We start from the raw sequence: 15,124 nt of genomic DNA on the forward strand, positions 1-15,124 counted from the left end.
CAAAGTGCTGTGATTATAGGCGTGAGTCACTGTGCCCAGCCAGCATGTGCTAGTTTTTTAACATTAGCTTTAGTGGTAAATACAAGAAGTTTATCTTCTTCGACAGTTAAATTCCTAATCAAGAAGAGTTCACCATTTAATGTGTTTTGCAATCCTGAAGAAACCTCAATATCAGTAAGTGTCTTTGGTTCAGAAGATCACTGAGTATATCTAATTATTTCTATTCTCTGGGGGAGGTATTTTTTGAAGGCAAGCATGGTGCCCTGTGTGGAGGGTAAGAAGTTGCATGTGATTAAATAATTTGGCAGGAGAGATATCTTATGTTTTTCACCTGCATTTTTTTCCTCTTCCCATGGTCTTCAAAACACCCAAGGCACTTGTGTTTGGAGAGTGGTTACAATCTAGAAATTTTGTAAGCATATGCTGTCCATTTCAAGGTATGATTATTGCTAGGTCATCACAATGAAGAGATTTTTTGTTTTCACAGCATCAGGCATAACTAACTTTTAAACTTTTATCTTTCACCATTAAGTAGCCTTGTACACTTAACTTACCACAGCCTTCTTACAGGAGACTAATTTCACAGATCTCTTCCATTGTGTTGTAAGAAATACAGTAAGAAAGAATGCTATTCCACTTCCCCAATACCAAGTCTGTATAGTCAGGTGTCTCCAGGAAGACAGAACCAATAAGCTGTTGAAGCGGCGTTATTGTCTGGGATAAATAACTGAGGTTTAACTTCTCATACCAAGGAAATCGAGGACCCAGACATACAAGAAGTGAGTTTAAGAATGGAGGTTTGGCTGGGCGTGATGGCTCATGCTTGTAATCCCAGCACTTTGGGATGCTGAGTAGGCTGGATCACAAGGTCAGGAGTTCGACACCGGCCTGGCTAACATACTGAAACCCCATCTCTACTAAAAATACAAAAATGAGCTGGGCGTGGTGGCAGGCGCCTGTAATCCCAGCTACTCAGGAGGCTGAGGCAGGAGAATCGCTTGAACCCGGGAGGTGGAGTCTGCAGTGATCGGAGGTCGTGCCACTGCACTCCAGCCCAGGCCACAGGGCAAGACTATGTCTCAAAAAAAAAAAAAAAAAAAAAAAAGGGTGGAGATTTAATAGGCAAGAGAAAGAGATGGGCTCTCTCTCATGCAGAGAGAGAGGGGGGCTCTCTCATGGGGTTTCTAGTTCCCTGGTGAATTGCAGGGGGTTTTACAGAAGAGCTTGAGGAGGTGGTGCCTGATTTACCTAGGGCTCAAAAAATTGGTTGGACCAGGAGTGTCATTTACATAGCGCTTGAAGAAGCTGGCCACTCCACCCTAATCGTTTATTATGCAAATAGATTCTCTACCCGGCCTGCACCGTGTTGCCTGTTTCTTTGTGGTTGACAAAGAAAAGGGAAGAGAAAACCTCCTTGAACATGCCTGGCCCCCAGGTAGCCTCTTCCTATTGGCTCAGCTGCTGGCATTCACCCATGCAAGCTTCCAGCTGACTTTACAGGCTGCTGTTGGTTAGAAAAGAATTTGGGAGCTGTTTATGTTAATAGGGAAACCTTACCAAGGACTCTCTTACCCTGACGAGCTACCCAAATAATTTCTTTCTAGCTCCTGTATCACTATGTGTACAAAAAATATGAGAGAGGATTTATTAAAGGAGTTGGCTCATGAAATTACAGTGGCTGAGAAGTCCCACAACAGGCCATCCGCCAGCTGGAGACCCTGGGATGCCAAAAGCTGCAGGACCCTGGGGGCCCCTGGTGCAAGTCCTAGACTTCAAAGGGTGGTGAGCCTGGAGTTCTGATGTCCAAGTTAGCAGAAGAAATGTCTGCCCCACCTCTCAGAGAGAGACCAGTTCACCTTCTGTATTTGTTCTCTCCCAGCCAACAGCCAGTAGGATGGTACTCAAGAACACTGAGGGGACACCTTCCTGACTTAAGCCACTTGGATCCATGCACTGATCTCCCCTGGAAACACCCTGTGATGGTGAATATTGAGTGTCAACTTGATTGGATTGAAGGATGCAAAATATCCTTCCTGGGTGTGTCTGTGAGGGTGCTGCCAAATGAGATTGACATATGAGTCAGTGGACTGGGCGAAGCAGACCTACCCTAAATCTAGGTGGGCACCATCTACTCAGCTGCCAGTGAGACTAGAATAAAGCAGGCAGGAGAAGATGGAAGAGCAGACTTCTGGCCTTCATCCTTTTCTCCCGTGCTGGATGCTTCCTCCCTCGAACATCAGACTCCAAGTTCTTCAGCTTTTGGACTCTTGGACTTACACCAGTAGTTTGTCAGGGGCTTTCAGGCTTTTGGCCACAAGCTGAAGGCTGCACTGTTGGCTTCCCTACTTTTGAGGTTTTGGGACTCGGACTGATCTGCCACTGGCTTTGTTGTTCCTCAACTTGCAGACAGCCAATGGTGGGACGTTACCTTGTGATTGCGTGAGTCAATTCTTCTTAATAAACTCCCTTTCATATATGCAGATACCCTGTTAGTTGTGTCCCTCTAAGAGAACTCTGACTAATACACACCTTCACAGACACTCCAAACAATGCTTTCTGAGGTTTCTAGACATTTCTTAATCCAGTCAAGTTGACACCTCAAATTAAGTCCACAAGTCTACACCTTGTCAACTTGGCACCCAGAGGCATCTTTTTAAACCATACTTAATTTACGTAAATAATAACCAAAGGAATAATTCCACGTAACATGATGCAACTATTCTGTGCTTGTGATTTTTGAGATTTTAGATGTTAGGAATTTTAGACTTTAGGGATTTAGATCTTTTGGGATTTCAACATTTAGGATTACAGAGTTTGAGACTGTGTATTTTAGCATGATGATCCAAACCTCATGTCCTGAACCCCGTCAGTCATGAGATAAAATAAAACATTTATAAAAAGTTTAAAGTTTCTATCAGATAATGACTACTTAATAGCTATTTTTAATAGTTGAATATTATTTTGAAATTATTTTTATGCATTCTACCAATTTAGATGTTTGTAGTCATTTGGCATATTTTTATTAGAAATCTAATAAAATTAACATATTTTATTTTTTTAAATTTTAAAGACAGATTATGTGTAATCATATTAAATAACAGAATCTGGTCATTTCCAATATTAATAATTATTTTTTTATGTGGGCCAAAGATGTGATTTGGTTGTCAGAGGTCTTAGTGGGAGTTATCGTGAGGAAAATGGGACCAAAAAAAAGAGGAGTAAATCAGCTCAATTTCAAATGTTCCTGGGGCACAAAATTGATCATTAGATCATAAATTCAAAGTGAAAGAAAATAATGACAAGATCAATCATATTGGACATATTGCCAGGCGGCTCAAAAACAGAAGACATTCAAAATCCCAGTACATAAGGTTGAATGAGTAATTGTGCCAAGTGTCATATGAGTGAGATTCCCAGAGGTACAAATAAATAAATCCAAAAAATCAATATGCCATGAGGTTGACATTTCACATACTGATTTCCCTTGCTCCCTTTCCCCATCTTTGCTACGTAGAAAGGGATAAAAAATGTTCTCCAACAGATGTCCACATAAGTAGGGATGGACTCTCTGCCAGTCGAATTGGAGACACCAGATACTGTCAGTGTGGCTGGACTAACTAGATGCCAACCATATGCATACAATTGGAAAGAGGGGACATGGGAAGACATCTGGTTAATAAGAAACAGAAACCCAACTGAATAAATGTTAGTATTTTTTAATGAAGAACAGTGGTAAGAATATTTAAAAACTCTCAATTTTCCAAGACTCTACTTTATGTATTCACTTCTTAACATTCAGGTTGTCTCAACAGCTCTCAATCTGATTGGTCTCGCCCACTTTTATTCTCTACAAAAGAACGCCCTCCTTTCCTAAAATAGCTGTGGTATTTCTCAGTGGCTGCATGACTCTAAAAATTCTCTTTTCATGTTTCATAACTACTCTGGATGTTTTCTTCTGCATTTTGTTTCCTCTAACAGCCCTCTTTGGTAGCATCTTCTCCTCTCCTCACCCTGTCCCCTCGAACCTCTCTATCCATTCCATCTCATGATAGAATGTCAGTATGACCCAGGGGTGCTGGGCCAGTGTGGTGACTTGGGTGGCAAAGTGAAAAACACATAAAGAGATTATTCCCTATTTTATTTTCCCTCTTTACCCTCAGTATAGAAATCCTTGATAATAGTAACTAGTAATTGGGATGTGTGTCCCCGCTCAAATCTCATATTGAAATGCAATCCCCAGCGTTGGAGGTAGAGCCTGGTAGAAGATGATTGGATAATGGCGAATGGATTTCTCATAAATAGTTAGCCCCATGTCCCTTGGTACTGTCTTTGTGATAGTGAGTGAGTTCTTTGGAGATCTGGTAGTTTAAGAGTGTGTGGCACCTTCCCCCTTGCTTTCTCTGGCTCCTGCTCCCACCATGTGAGCCAGCTGCTCCCCACTGGCCTTCTGCCATAATTGGAAGCTTCCTGAAGCCTCTCCAGAAGCCAAGCAGATGTCAGCACCACGCTTCCTGTAAAGCCTCCAGAATCATGAGCGAGTTAAATCTCTTTTCTTTGTAAATTCATCAGCTTCAGGTCTTTCTTCATAGCAATGGGAGAAAGGACTAATAGAGAAACACCACCCCCTCTACCACCTTCCTCCTCTTTATTTGAAAGCTTTTGCTGACACTTTCTTGCCAGCATTTGGTATTCATGATAAAATGCTAATGAATCTTATCTTAATCCTTTGTGTGACCTAAGCCCATTTTTAGGGAGAACAAACATTCTTTTCCACCTAGGGTTGTTCTGGTTTACGTCCATTGGCCCAGTGCAAGTATGTAGCCCCTCCTTTAAGTTTAAAAAGTGACCTGTTTTGGAAGATAAGTCATATGGACTTTGTGCTTATAGGGGAGAAGGGAAAAAAATTCACAGGGAGGAATGAGCATAGGAAAAAATGATCATTTGTATCCGTTGTCTGATTTGCATTGTTAGCAGGAAACAACTCCACCACTTAAAAAAGGCAAGAAGGGCCAGGCATGGTGGCTCATGCCTGCAATCCTAGCACTTTGGGAGGCTGAGGCCAGTGGATTTTTGCCTGAGCTCAGGAGTTCGAGATCAGCCTGGGCAACACAGTGAAACCCCGTCTCTATTAAAATATAAAAAATTAGCCGGGCATGGTGGGGGGCACCTGTAATCCCAGCTACTCAGGGGGCTGAGACAGGAGAATCACTTGAACCTGGGAGGTGGAGGGTGCAGTGAGCTGAGATCACACCACTTCACTCCATCATGGGTGACAGAGCGAGACTCTGTCTCAAAAAACAAACAAACAAACAAAGGCAAGAAGGAAGATTAGAGTAGAAAACAAACAAACAACTCCCCCACCACCCATCCACCATACACATTAAGAGAATTAGGTGCTATGTCTGTATCCAGACAAGGAAGGGACTCCTGTCCAGTAGTAATAGTTGCAGCAGTGGAATGAAGCCTGGCAAGTTAATTTTTACCTGGTGGGGGAAAAGCAGGGGCACTGGAAAAACACTATTCAGGACCCTCAAATCCCCTAGATGACTACAAGGAGAGGCAGATGTGTGTGGTGGTGGCAGGGGCACAATAGAGGGAATAGGAGAGCAGCAATTTTTGGCTGGGCTGTAGGCAGTGATCCTTTTTCTATTCTTCCCTCTCGCCATTAGAATTCTGGGTCTGCTGTTGCAGAAACATTGTTATACATGGTGATTATGTTCTATAATTCCATTAGCAGAGTACTAAGCTTCAGATACATTGGGCTTAATTAAGCTTTTATGGAAAGGCCTGGGGAATTAAACACCATGTATAACATTGTTCATTTGAAAAAATGTATTCCCAAATGTAAACAACTGCTCAACAAAGAAACTTCTGGAATATGATTTCTTTGAAAGTTATAGATTAGAAAAAGCCTGATCAATTGTTTTCAAACCAAGCTGCACATTAGAACTATCAAAGAGTTTTTAAAAAAATGCTGTGACATGGGCTCCACACCTGGAGATTCTAATTTAATTTGCCTCGGGTGAGGTCTGCAGATAAGTAATTTTACAGAGTTCCATGCAGAAGGGTTGAGAAACACTGGACTAATAAATGGCTCTTGGATTTAAATTTAAATAAGTAGGTTAGGAGGATTTGTTTTCATTACAAAGGGGCATTTTTTTCCTAATGTAATTCACTTTTAGTTCCTTAAATATTATTCAACCTAAGCAACCATTTTAGTTAGGCCTTTTCAAAAAAGACACACACGGTGTAAAAATAAATACACCTCCAAAAGAACAAACAGATAAATAAATACACCCTCTTACCAAACATACAGTTACCACTGACTCTTTTAGAAACTTACTGTACACTATTAAAAAAGAAATAATTCTCAACATATTGACAACAGAAAATTTCATAAGAAATTATTTCCATATATTTGAAAGATTTCATGCTTTCTCAGTCCCATCCTGCAGGATCCTAGCAAAATTTTAGTGTAGATTTGAGTCATAAAACCCTCCCTGAAGGTCCCCTGAGCAAGGTTTTGCTGCTCCATTGGAGATCAGTGTTGTGGAGATGAAGTTTATTAAGCATATGAACTCCTCCAAGTTCAAAATGAAGGGCCAATTATAAGAGCCAGACTTTTGCATAGACAGGATTAACGGTGTTATCTCCATTGGTAACATTCAGGCAATTCACGAAATCCTGTGGTCTCCCCTAGTCCTCTACTTGCCATAAATGTGGGGCTACTAGAGCAGTCTCACAACCCTACAGGGAAGTCCTCTAGCCCACTGCTCTTGTTACACTGTCATGCAGTCTTCTTCTGTCTTCCTTGTTGGCTCACTCTCTCATTCTTCACCAAACAAGTGTATTTTAATATCTTTTGAAAATTTTGCCAAGAAAGTAAAATTTCATGTAATGAAGCCTATGTTCCTTCCCCATCTCCACTGACTTCCATTCAGTGAATGCAAAAGTATGTATGTACATTTTTGAGGACTCTAAAATAAGAGGAATGTGTCACCACTATGAATAGTAAAAATCTTGATCAGATTTCTTTATCCTCCACACTCAGCCCTAGGCAAGGTAGGGAATAAGTGAACACATTCATTTTCCTTGTGTATAAACAACCACGGTATGTATGCACATTTTATATATCAAGTTATGAAATTTATTACCTTTACATACATAAATTATATTTTAACCAAACTCTAAGAAAAAATGCTATGTGCTCAGTGGTCCTTATTTGCAGTTCATTATTAATATGACTATAAATTATAAATAATACATAGATAATACACAGAAAAATAGTTTAATTTCTATTACCCCTAAAACAAAGCAATAGTTACTTAGTGGTATTTTCAAAGACATAATAAACTGAAACTCATGTATGCAATATTTTGGTTTCAGTTAGGCAGGTGATTAAGAAAAATGATTCATTCATTTACAAATTTCTGGCAAGGCACAGTGACTCATGCCTATAATCCTCGCACTTTGGGAGGCCAAGGTGGGTGGATCAATTGAGACCAGACCAGCCTGGCCATATGGTGAAATCCCGTCTCTACTGAAAATACAAAATTAGCCGGGTGTGATGGCACATGTCTGTAATCCCAACTACTCAGGTGGCTGAGACACAAGAATTGTTTGAACCCAGGAGGCAGAGGTTGCAGTGAGCCAAGAGCATACCACTGCACTCCGGCCTGGGCAACAGAGTGAGACTCTGTCTCAAAAAAATAAAATAAAATAAGAAATAAATACAAAACTTTCTATTGCACAACTACTATGTGGAAGGCAAGATTTCATGAATTTAGAGTAGAGAGGTGAATAAATCAGACAAAAATCTTTGCCCTCTCAGAGCTTATATTCTAGTGGGAACTTACAATTTTGTGTGTGACATATAATGTACTCTTGAAAAACTATGTCTAAATTTTTTTTCTTGAACATTTTCTTCAACATTCATCCAAGCTAAATTTGTATCCTTTCAACTGTAGATATTGAAAAGAATGAGATGGCAGTAAAGGGTTTGGTCAATGAAAATAGAGGAATTTATATGGGATGGAACATTAGAAGGAGTAGAAAGTCAATGGATTAAGAAACCATTCTCACTATACAAAATTCTCTGATCTGGGATCAAAGTTGTCTGCTCAGAATTAAAACAATTAAAATCCTGCATATTTTTAAAGTGTGTTTGCTCATTTTTTATCCATGTGCATGCTTTTAAGAGTTCTACAGTACAAGTACCAGTGCCGCACTCTGCCTTGCATGCTAAATTATAACAAGAATAATGGGATGGGGAGAATAAATCCTTCCAAACAGACGAATCTAGGCTGGAACAGTGAATATGAAGAAGGCTTTGAAGGGGAAACAAATGGAAAATTAGATGGGAAGGAGCCTGCAGAAAGTAGCACACAGCAGTCAAAGATGAACTGAAATAACCTTGCCTAAAAGATCAAAGGGTAAGAGCTGACTGCTGCCAAGGGCCAGGCTGAGGTGAAGGTACTGCCAGACAGAACCAAAGACAGCGGAGCCATCAAGCCAAGGAGAATAAAATGGTTTTGTGTGATTCTGAAGGAGAGAGGAAGGTGGTGATTATGAAATGCAAACCCTAATGAGATTTCCAAATGTAATTGTATTTCCATAACTTTAAACTTGCCACCACCTGCCAATATCAGCCTTGAAGACATCAACCAAGAAGCTAAGAGAGACCATCATCCCCCAATTTTAAGCCATGTGTGACTTACCATTCATTATGATAACCCTACTCCTGGAAAGTGACATCTATATAAAATAAAATAGACTTTTTGAGTTTCCTAGCAAAAATGGAGAGATATATGTATATATATTTTTCATGCTTCTCAGTAGCTTAAAAAGTTTAAATTGTAAAACATATCAAAGTTTGTGAGAGGCCTTCAGTAGAGCAAGTAAAACTTTCTCAGAGATAAAACACCTTTCTCCCCAAGACACTTAATACTGGTTTCCTAGTCAAAAGGGATAGAAAATATATTTAAGATTCCACTAGTATATGTAATTAATACTACCTGTATTTGATTGTTGGGATATCATGGACCTGGATGTTTTAAACAAGTGGGTAGTTTGACACCATTGAGGAGAACAAACTGATTATGTCCTCTATTGGTTCTCAGTATTTCCTATGGGCCCATATCTCCTACTGAAATAGAATAGTCGGACTTGCAGGCCCAGGGTGGTGGCTCACATTTGTAATCCCAGCACTTTGAGAGACTGAGATGGGTGAATCATCTGAGGTCAGGAATTCGAGACCAGTCTGGACAATATGATGTAATGCCCTCTCTACTAAAAATAGAAAAAAATCAGTCAGGTCTGGTGGCAGGCACCTGTAATCCCAGCTACTCAGGAGGCTGAGGCAGGAGAATCACTTGAACCCAGGAGGTGGAGGTTGCAGTGAGCTGAGATTGCACCACTGCACTCCAGCCTGGGCAACAAGAGAAAAACTCCACCTCTAAATAAATAAATAAATAAATAAATAAATAAATAAGAAAGGCATTCAATGAGATTTTAGCCAAAGAGTCAACATTGTTCTCAGTGACAAAGAGATGGAAGAAACATTTCCATGTATCAAATAGAAACTTAGAAAGATCTGTGGGGTTTTCTCAAAGATATGTCAGTAACAGTGTGATGGGAACTTCCTCACAAGGTCATGATTTGCCTTCACTTGTTCAATTTTTTTCTCTATGACTTCCAAGGTGTTCCAATGTGAGTTATGTATTCCTTTTATAACCCTGATCTCATTAGCTATGGCTCCTTAGGAGCTGGGACTGCCAGCCATTTCAGACTCAAAGAGTCCTGGATTCACTCTCCCACTTACTACTTTCGTAAAATTGAGTCATGTCCTTTAAGCTCTCAAAATCGTACTTTCCCCTTCTGTGAAATGGAGATAATCATAGTTACTAACTCAAAGTATTGTTACAAATATTCACTGAATGTGGCCTGCACAGTGCTTGGGATACTCAATAAACTTTAGCAATAATAATTAATAATAATAATACTCATTATTCTTATTGGTTGCCTCAGCACTTGTTATAATATCTTGCACTGAAAGTTAATGTGTAAAATGGTGGTATCTCCAGCAGTTCACAGGTTTCCTACTGCCCATAGAAAACCTAGAATAGATATATTAATAAAATGATAAACCAAATAGTTGGATCCTTGGTTGATTTTCTTCCAGAGGATTCTTTCCCAACCCTCTTCTTCATAAATTAATAACTGGGCTCAAGCTTAGTTAACTCAGTGTATTGCATTTGCTACTAAATATATACACAATAAATGCATTTCAAATAAATCTATTCTGTTGAGCACAATACTAAAATTATATTGCATCAATCTACTAAAATAAAAAAAAAAATCACAAATGACTCCATAATTAAACAAAGCAAAAACTACTTTAGTGTTAATGGTGCATCAAACATTCATTTTTGTGATAAATAATAGAACCCTGTTTATACTCAGTTAATCTAGACATCTATATTGACGCAAAACTATTTGCAATTTCTTGATTAATTTTGACCTCTCAGAATCTGTGATTCCTAGTTCCTGATTTGGATGTGAATAAAGCCTAACTAAAAAGTCTAAAGAAATATCTTTTGTCTCCCAGCATAGCTGAGTATTAGAGCTATTTGCAACTGAGCTGCTTATTGCAAAATTTTGACATAGTTCATTTTCTTAATCTTTGTAGTTTGGCTGCTCCCCAAAATTATGCTCCTTATTAACCATCTCTGCACATGTTATAGTTTTTAAAAGCATATCATGTTTTTATTCCTTGCTTTCCATAGTTGAATGTGGTGTTATATACCCTCTAAAATATAGTTTTCCTTCAGTTAGGGTAGGAATGTTTACTAACATACTTTGATGGTCAGGAAACTGAAACACAGTTTCTTCCAACACATAATGATTTGAGGAACAGAACATGTGAAGATTAGTACCACTATAGAGACATATTTTTTCAAATTAAATGGCAAGGATTACATATTAATTACATTGATGGAAGTAATTTTCTGCTCTATGTTAATTTGCTGTGACTCTACAGTTTATAAGGAATATATGGTTATCTTATATATTGCCATAATTAAAGTCTCTCAATAGAATATGGAAATATAATAAATATTTAGATTTTATTTTTTATTCTGCTGGCAAGATCATGTCACATTATTAACTTTTTTTCTCCAGTCAAATAAATGCACAGAAATTGCACAAGGTTCTTACCCACTTACCCTTCCTGATTTTTACACCCAAGACTCATTTCATGATGATTAAGTTCTTGAAAGACAGATTGACTCTTTATAGAGTAGAGGCAGCTGTGGCAAATATAGGCTGTAGCACTTTAAAGCTTAGAGATTTAACAATGGACTACTCAATCAAGAAGAAGGAATTTCACGTATGAAGGTCTGACTGCATCACAGATCTCTTAATTGGGCCAATTCTTGTCCTATGGAAAATACACCTTTTTTTTTTTTTTTTTTTTTTTTTTTTGAGACGGAGTCTCACGCTGTTGCCCAGGCTGGAGTGCAGTGGCGCGATCTCGGCTCACTGCAAGCTCGCCTCCCGGGTTCCCGCCATTCTCCTGCCTCAGCCTCCTGAGTAGCTGGGACTACAGGCGCCCGCCACCGCGCCCGGCTAATTTTTTGTATTTTTAGTAGAGACGGGGTTTCACTGTGGTCTCGATCTCCTGACCTTGTGATCCGCCCGCCTCGGCCTCCCAAAGTGCTGGGATTACAGGCTTGAGCCACCGCGCCCGGCCGGAAAATACACCTTCATATAAAGATTAGTTCGAAGCTACCAAGGTCATCAAATAATGATGCTTGGCTGGATTTTCTTGTGATTAAATACTACGTTAAACAAATGCAAAATAACCTTGAATCCTTCTCAGCTGATGAAGAGTGATAGATGGTTTTGAAGGTGTCAGGTTCAAGACTGTGGTGATAGGTTCATTTCTCCAAAGTGTTGATTTGGTTCTTTTCTCTCGTTAGATGTATAGAATGATAACCCAGCAGTGCCCTAACCATATGTTCAGACTCACACAAAAGTCAAATCAGCTTTCTTTTTCTAAATTACTTCCTCCCTTGATGTATGGACCTTATTTATAACCTCCCTTTGTGTAGTCATAACACTATCACATAGGGCTTAGTTTCTGAAAACCATAGCAATTGCCTGAAAATTGATTTGATGTCTTTTGCCCATCCCTCCCTTAGGTCCCTGAAGACATTTTAATATGAGCCATGACATTATGATGGATGAAATCTGGCATTTTACTGTAGCAATGCTACTCCCATGTGGAAAATAACAGCTTGTTCAAAAGCTGGTCTTTCAGCCAGATTTAGAATATACAGTAAGCCACATTTCCAATCTTTTCTCTTTTCTTTGCCTTCAAAATTTCTTTCCTAAGCCTCTTTGTGTTGATTATCAAATTATCCAAGTATCACAGGTTGAAGCTAACTGAAGTTCACATAATAATAACAATAAACGTCACCGAAAGACAAGGTTAATTGTGAATAAGAAGTAACCTGAATATTTGAACATAGAGTAAAATAATTATTCAATACAAATGCCCATCTGCAAAATCACCAACCTTCTGTTGATTTGTGAAGCAATTTTATATTTTTAAGAGATAATGTAAGACTTACAAGAAACTGCCTCCCTAATGCCAGGTAGGACAGATGCAAAAAAAGAAAAATCATTAAGTTTATTCTTTAATAAACCCTATGTTCTTATTTGTAAATTATAACTTTTTTTTCTAAATTTATATTAACTACCACAGTCAGCTCTTTAAAAGCTAATAAATACAAATGTATTTACCGATTTCCTAATTAAAAGGGAAAGAAAATACTTTTAAGATTCCTCTAATGTATGCAATTAATATTACTTATATTTGATTGTTGGGATATCATGGACCCGGATGTTTTAAATATAGTGAGTAGTTCTGACACCGTTGAGGGGAACCAACTGTGACTATGTTCTTTATTTGTTCTCAGTATTTCCTATGGGCCCATATCTCCTGCTGAAATAGAATAGTTGGACTTGCAGGCCTGGGGTGGTGGCTCATGCCTGTAATCCCAGCACTTGGGGAGGCCAAGGTGAGCAGATCATCTGAGGTCAGAAGTTCGACCCCAGCCTGGTTAACATGGTGAAACCCATCTCTACCAAAAAATACAAAAATTAGCTGGTTGTGGTGGTGTCGTGGCGGGCACCTGTAATCCCAGCTATACAGAAGGTTGAGGCAGGAGAATCGCTTGAACACAGTAGGTGGAGGTTGCAGTGAGCCGAGATCGTGCCACTGAGCTCCAGCCTGGGTGACAGAGCGAGACTCCGTCTCCTAAAAAAGAGAACAGTTGGACTTGCAGAAAAGATGGAAATATATCGTAATAAAAACATTAGTATTTGGATACAGGTAATCAATGTTGATGCACTTCACCCATATAACTCAATATTTATTTAATGACCTACTAGAAGCAGGTGATTGATTATTAATGTGAAGAAAGTGATACTGGTTAATGAGTATTGAATTCAGAGATCCAAACTTCCAGAGTGCAGCCCTGTTGTAGATCTGTTTCATGTCAACAGAGGATAGAATAGCATTTACATTCCCCACACTCATTCATGATTAAATGATAAAATGAGGCAAGCATTGTCAATAAACATATACCTTGTGAATTATTTAGCCACCTGCATAATTTCAACATTCAGAGGAGATTGAACTGAAGGTGAAACGTGGTTCATGCCATGGGCATTTTGTATTGGTCCAGTTTACTTTGTGTGCATTAATTTGACTTAATTTACTTTTCAGTTTTACTTTTATTTTGTTCACTTTTTGTAGCTACCTCCTTCAAATTCCTTTGACAACCTGAGAATGTCTTGCAGTTGAACGTAATATTAATTACATTTCAAAGCAAACCTTTATTCATTTGGGGGCAATCTGTGAAACAGAAATCTGTGACTGAAGCTGCTGCCAAGCCAATTACTGCAAAATAACTCAAATATGTCTTGACAGATTGCATTCTTCCTATTGTTAGATTGTTTATTTTGTAGACCAAAAGGCTACATTCACTTTAATTAAAATGATCTTACTCACATAGTTAAATATATCAGCCCTTTCCTGGGTCTATATATGGGTTTATGTATAGACAGGGTGTGCAAATGAAAATCTCTGGGATTTTATTTTAACTGCATAATTCTGGTTTTTTTTTTTTTTTCTATGTGTTTCTAGGCTTTCTTTATGTCAAGGCATCCTTTGTATGAACAAGTTGAAGGAGAAAGAACTAATCAGCACTGAAGACCAAAGTGCAAAGAAATTATTCAGTGCTCAAATAAATCCACCCTAGGCACAATCACATTGCATCGCACAGGCAGAAGAGAGTCGTGAATTGCAACAAGTTAAGTTGGAATAAGCACTTGATATTCAGATGCTTATCCGAACGATTCAGATTTCTTAGTACAACAAGACTGAGAATTTTTATTTTTATTTTATTTTTTTCTGAAGTTCCTGAAACACTGTTGTATGAGGTTTCATAAATATCCTTTTCTCTTCAGTATGAAATAACATCGGTCAATATATTGATTTACAGAAGAAAGAAGAAATGTTAACCGCTGTGAGCTGTATCTTTTGAACATATAATGAAGCGTCATCACATATTTGTGTTTTTGTAGTTTTGCGATTCAAAATAAAAAGGATGGTTTTGGCCAGGCACTGTGGCTCACGCCTGTAATCCCAGCACTTTGGAAGGCCGAGGCAGGTGGATCACCAGGTCAGGAGATCGAGACCATCCTGGCCAACACGGTGAAACCCTGTCCCTACTAAAAACAGAAACATTAGCTGGGTGTGGTGGCAGGCACCTGTAATCCCAGCTACTCAGGAGGCTGAGGCAAGAGAATCACTTGAATCCGGGAGGCAGAGGTTGCAGTGAACCGAGATCATGCCACTGCACACCAGCCTGGAGACAGAGGAAGACTCTGTCTCAAAAAACAAAACAAAAAAGGTCTCATAGCCCCAAGTATCACCATCTTTTAAGTTTTTCTAAGAATATATTTAGCTTTAAACATATGAAAAACACATTTAAACCCATAAAGAGTCTGTAAAAAAAAAATTACTTTATGCCAAAAGACCCCCTTTGTCTTTAAT

At 38.9% G+C, this 15,124-nt stretch overlaps 1 long non-coding RNA gene across 1 annotated transcript in view; it reads left to right on the forward strand.

Annotated features, from left to right (window-relative positions):
- Window positions 1-14,709, forward strand: part of LOC139356125 (uncharacterized) — a 40,081-nt gene extending 25,372 nt beyond the window's left edge. Inside the window, exons 2-3 of the long non-coding RNA XR_011607521.1 lie at window positions 12,201-12,337; window positions 14,213-14,709. This is a non-coding gene — a long non-coding RNA (uncharacterized lncRNA). The remainder of the gene's footprint in view (window positions 1-12,200; window positions 12,338-14,212) is intronic.
- The last annotated feature ends 415 nt before the right edge of the window (window positions 14,710-15,124 follow it).

Source organism: Macaca nemestrina, chromosome 9 (assembly GCF_043159975.1).
Source record: "Macaca nemestrina isolate mMacNem1 chromosome 9, mMacNem.hap1, whole genome shotgun sequence".
In the NCBI taxonomy this organism is placed as follows: domain Eukaryota; kingdom Metazoa; phylum Chordata; class Mammalia; order Primates; family Cercopithecidae; genus Macaca; species Macaca nemestrina.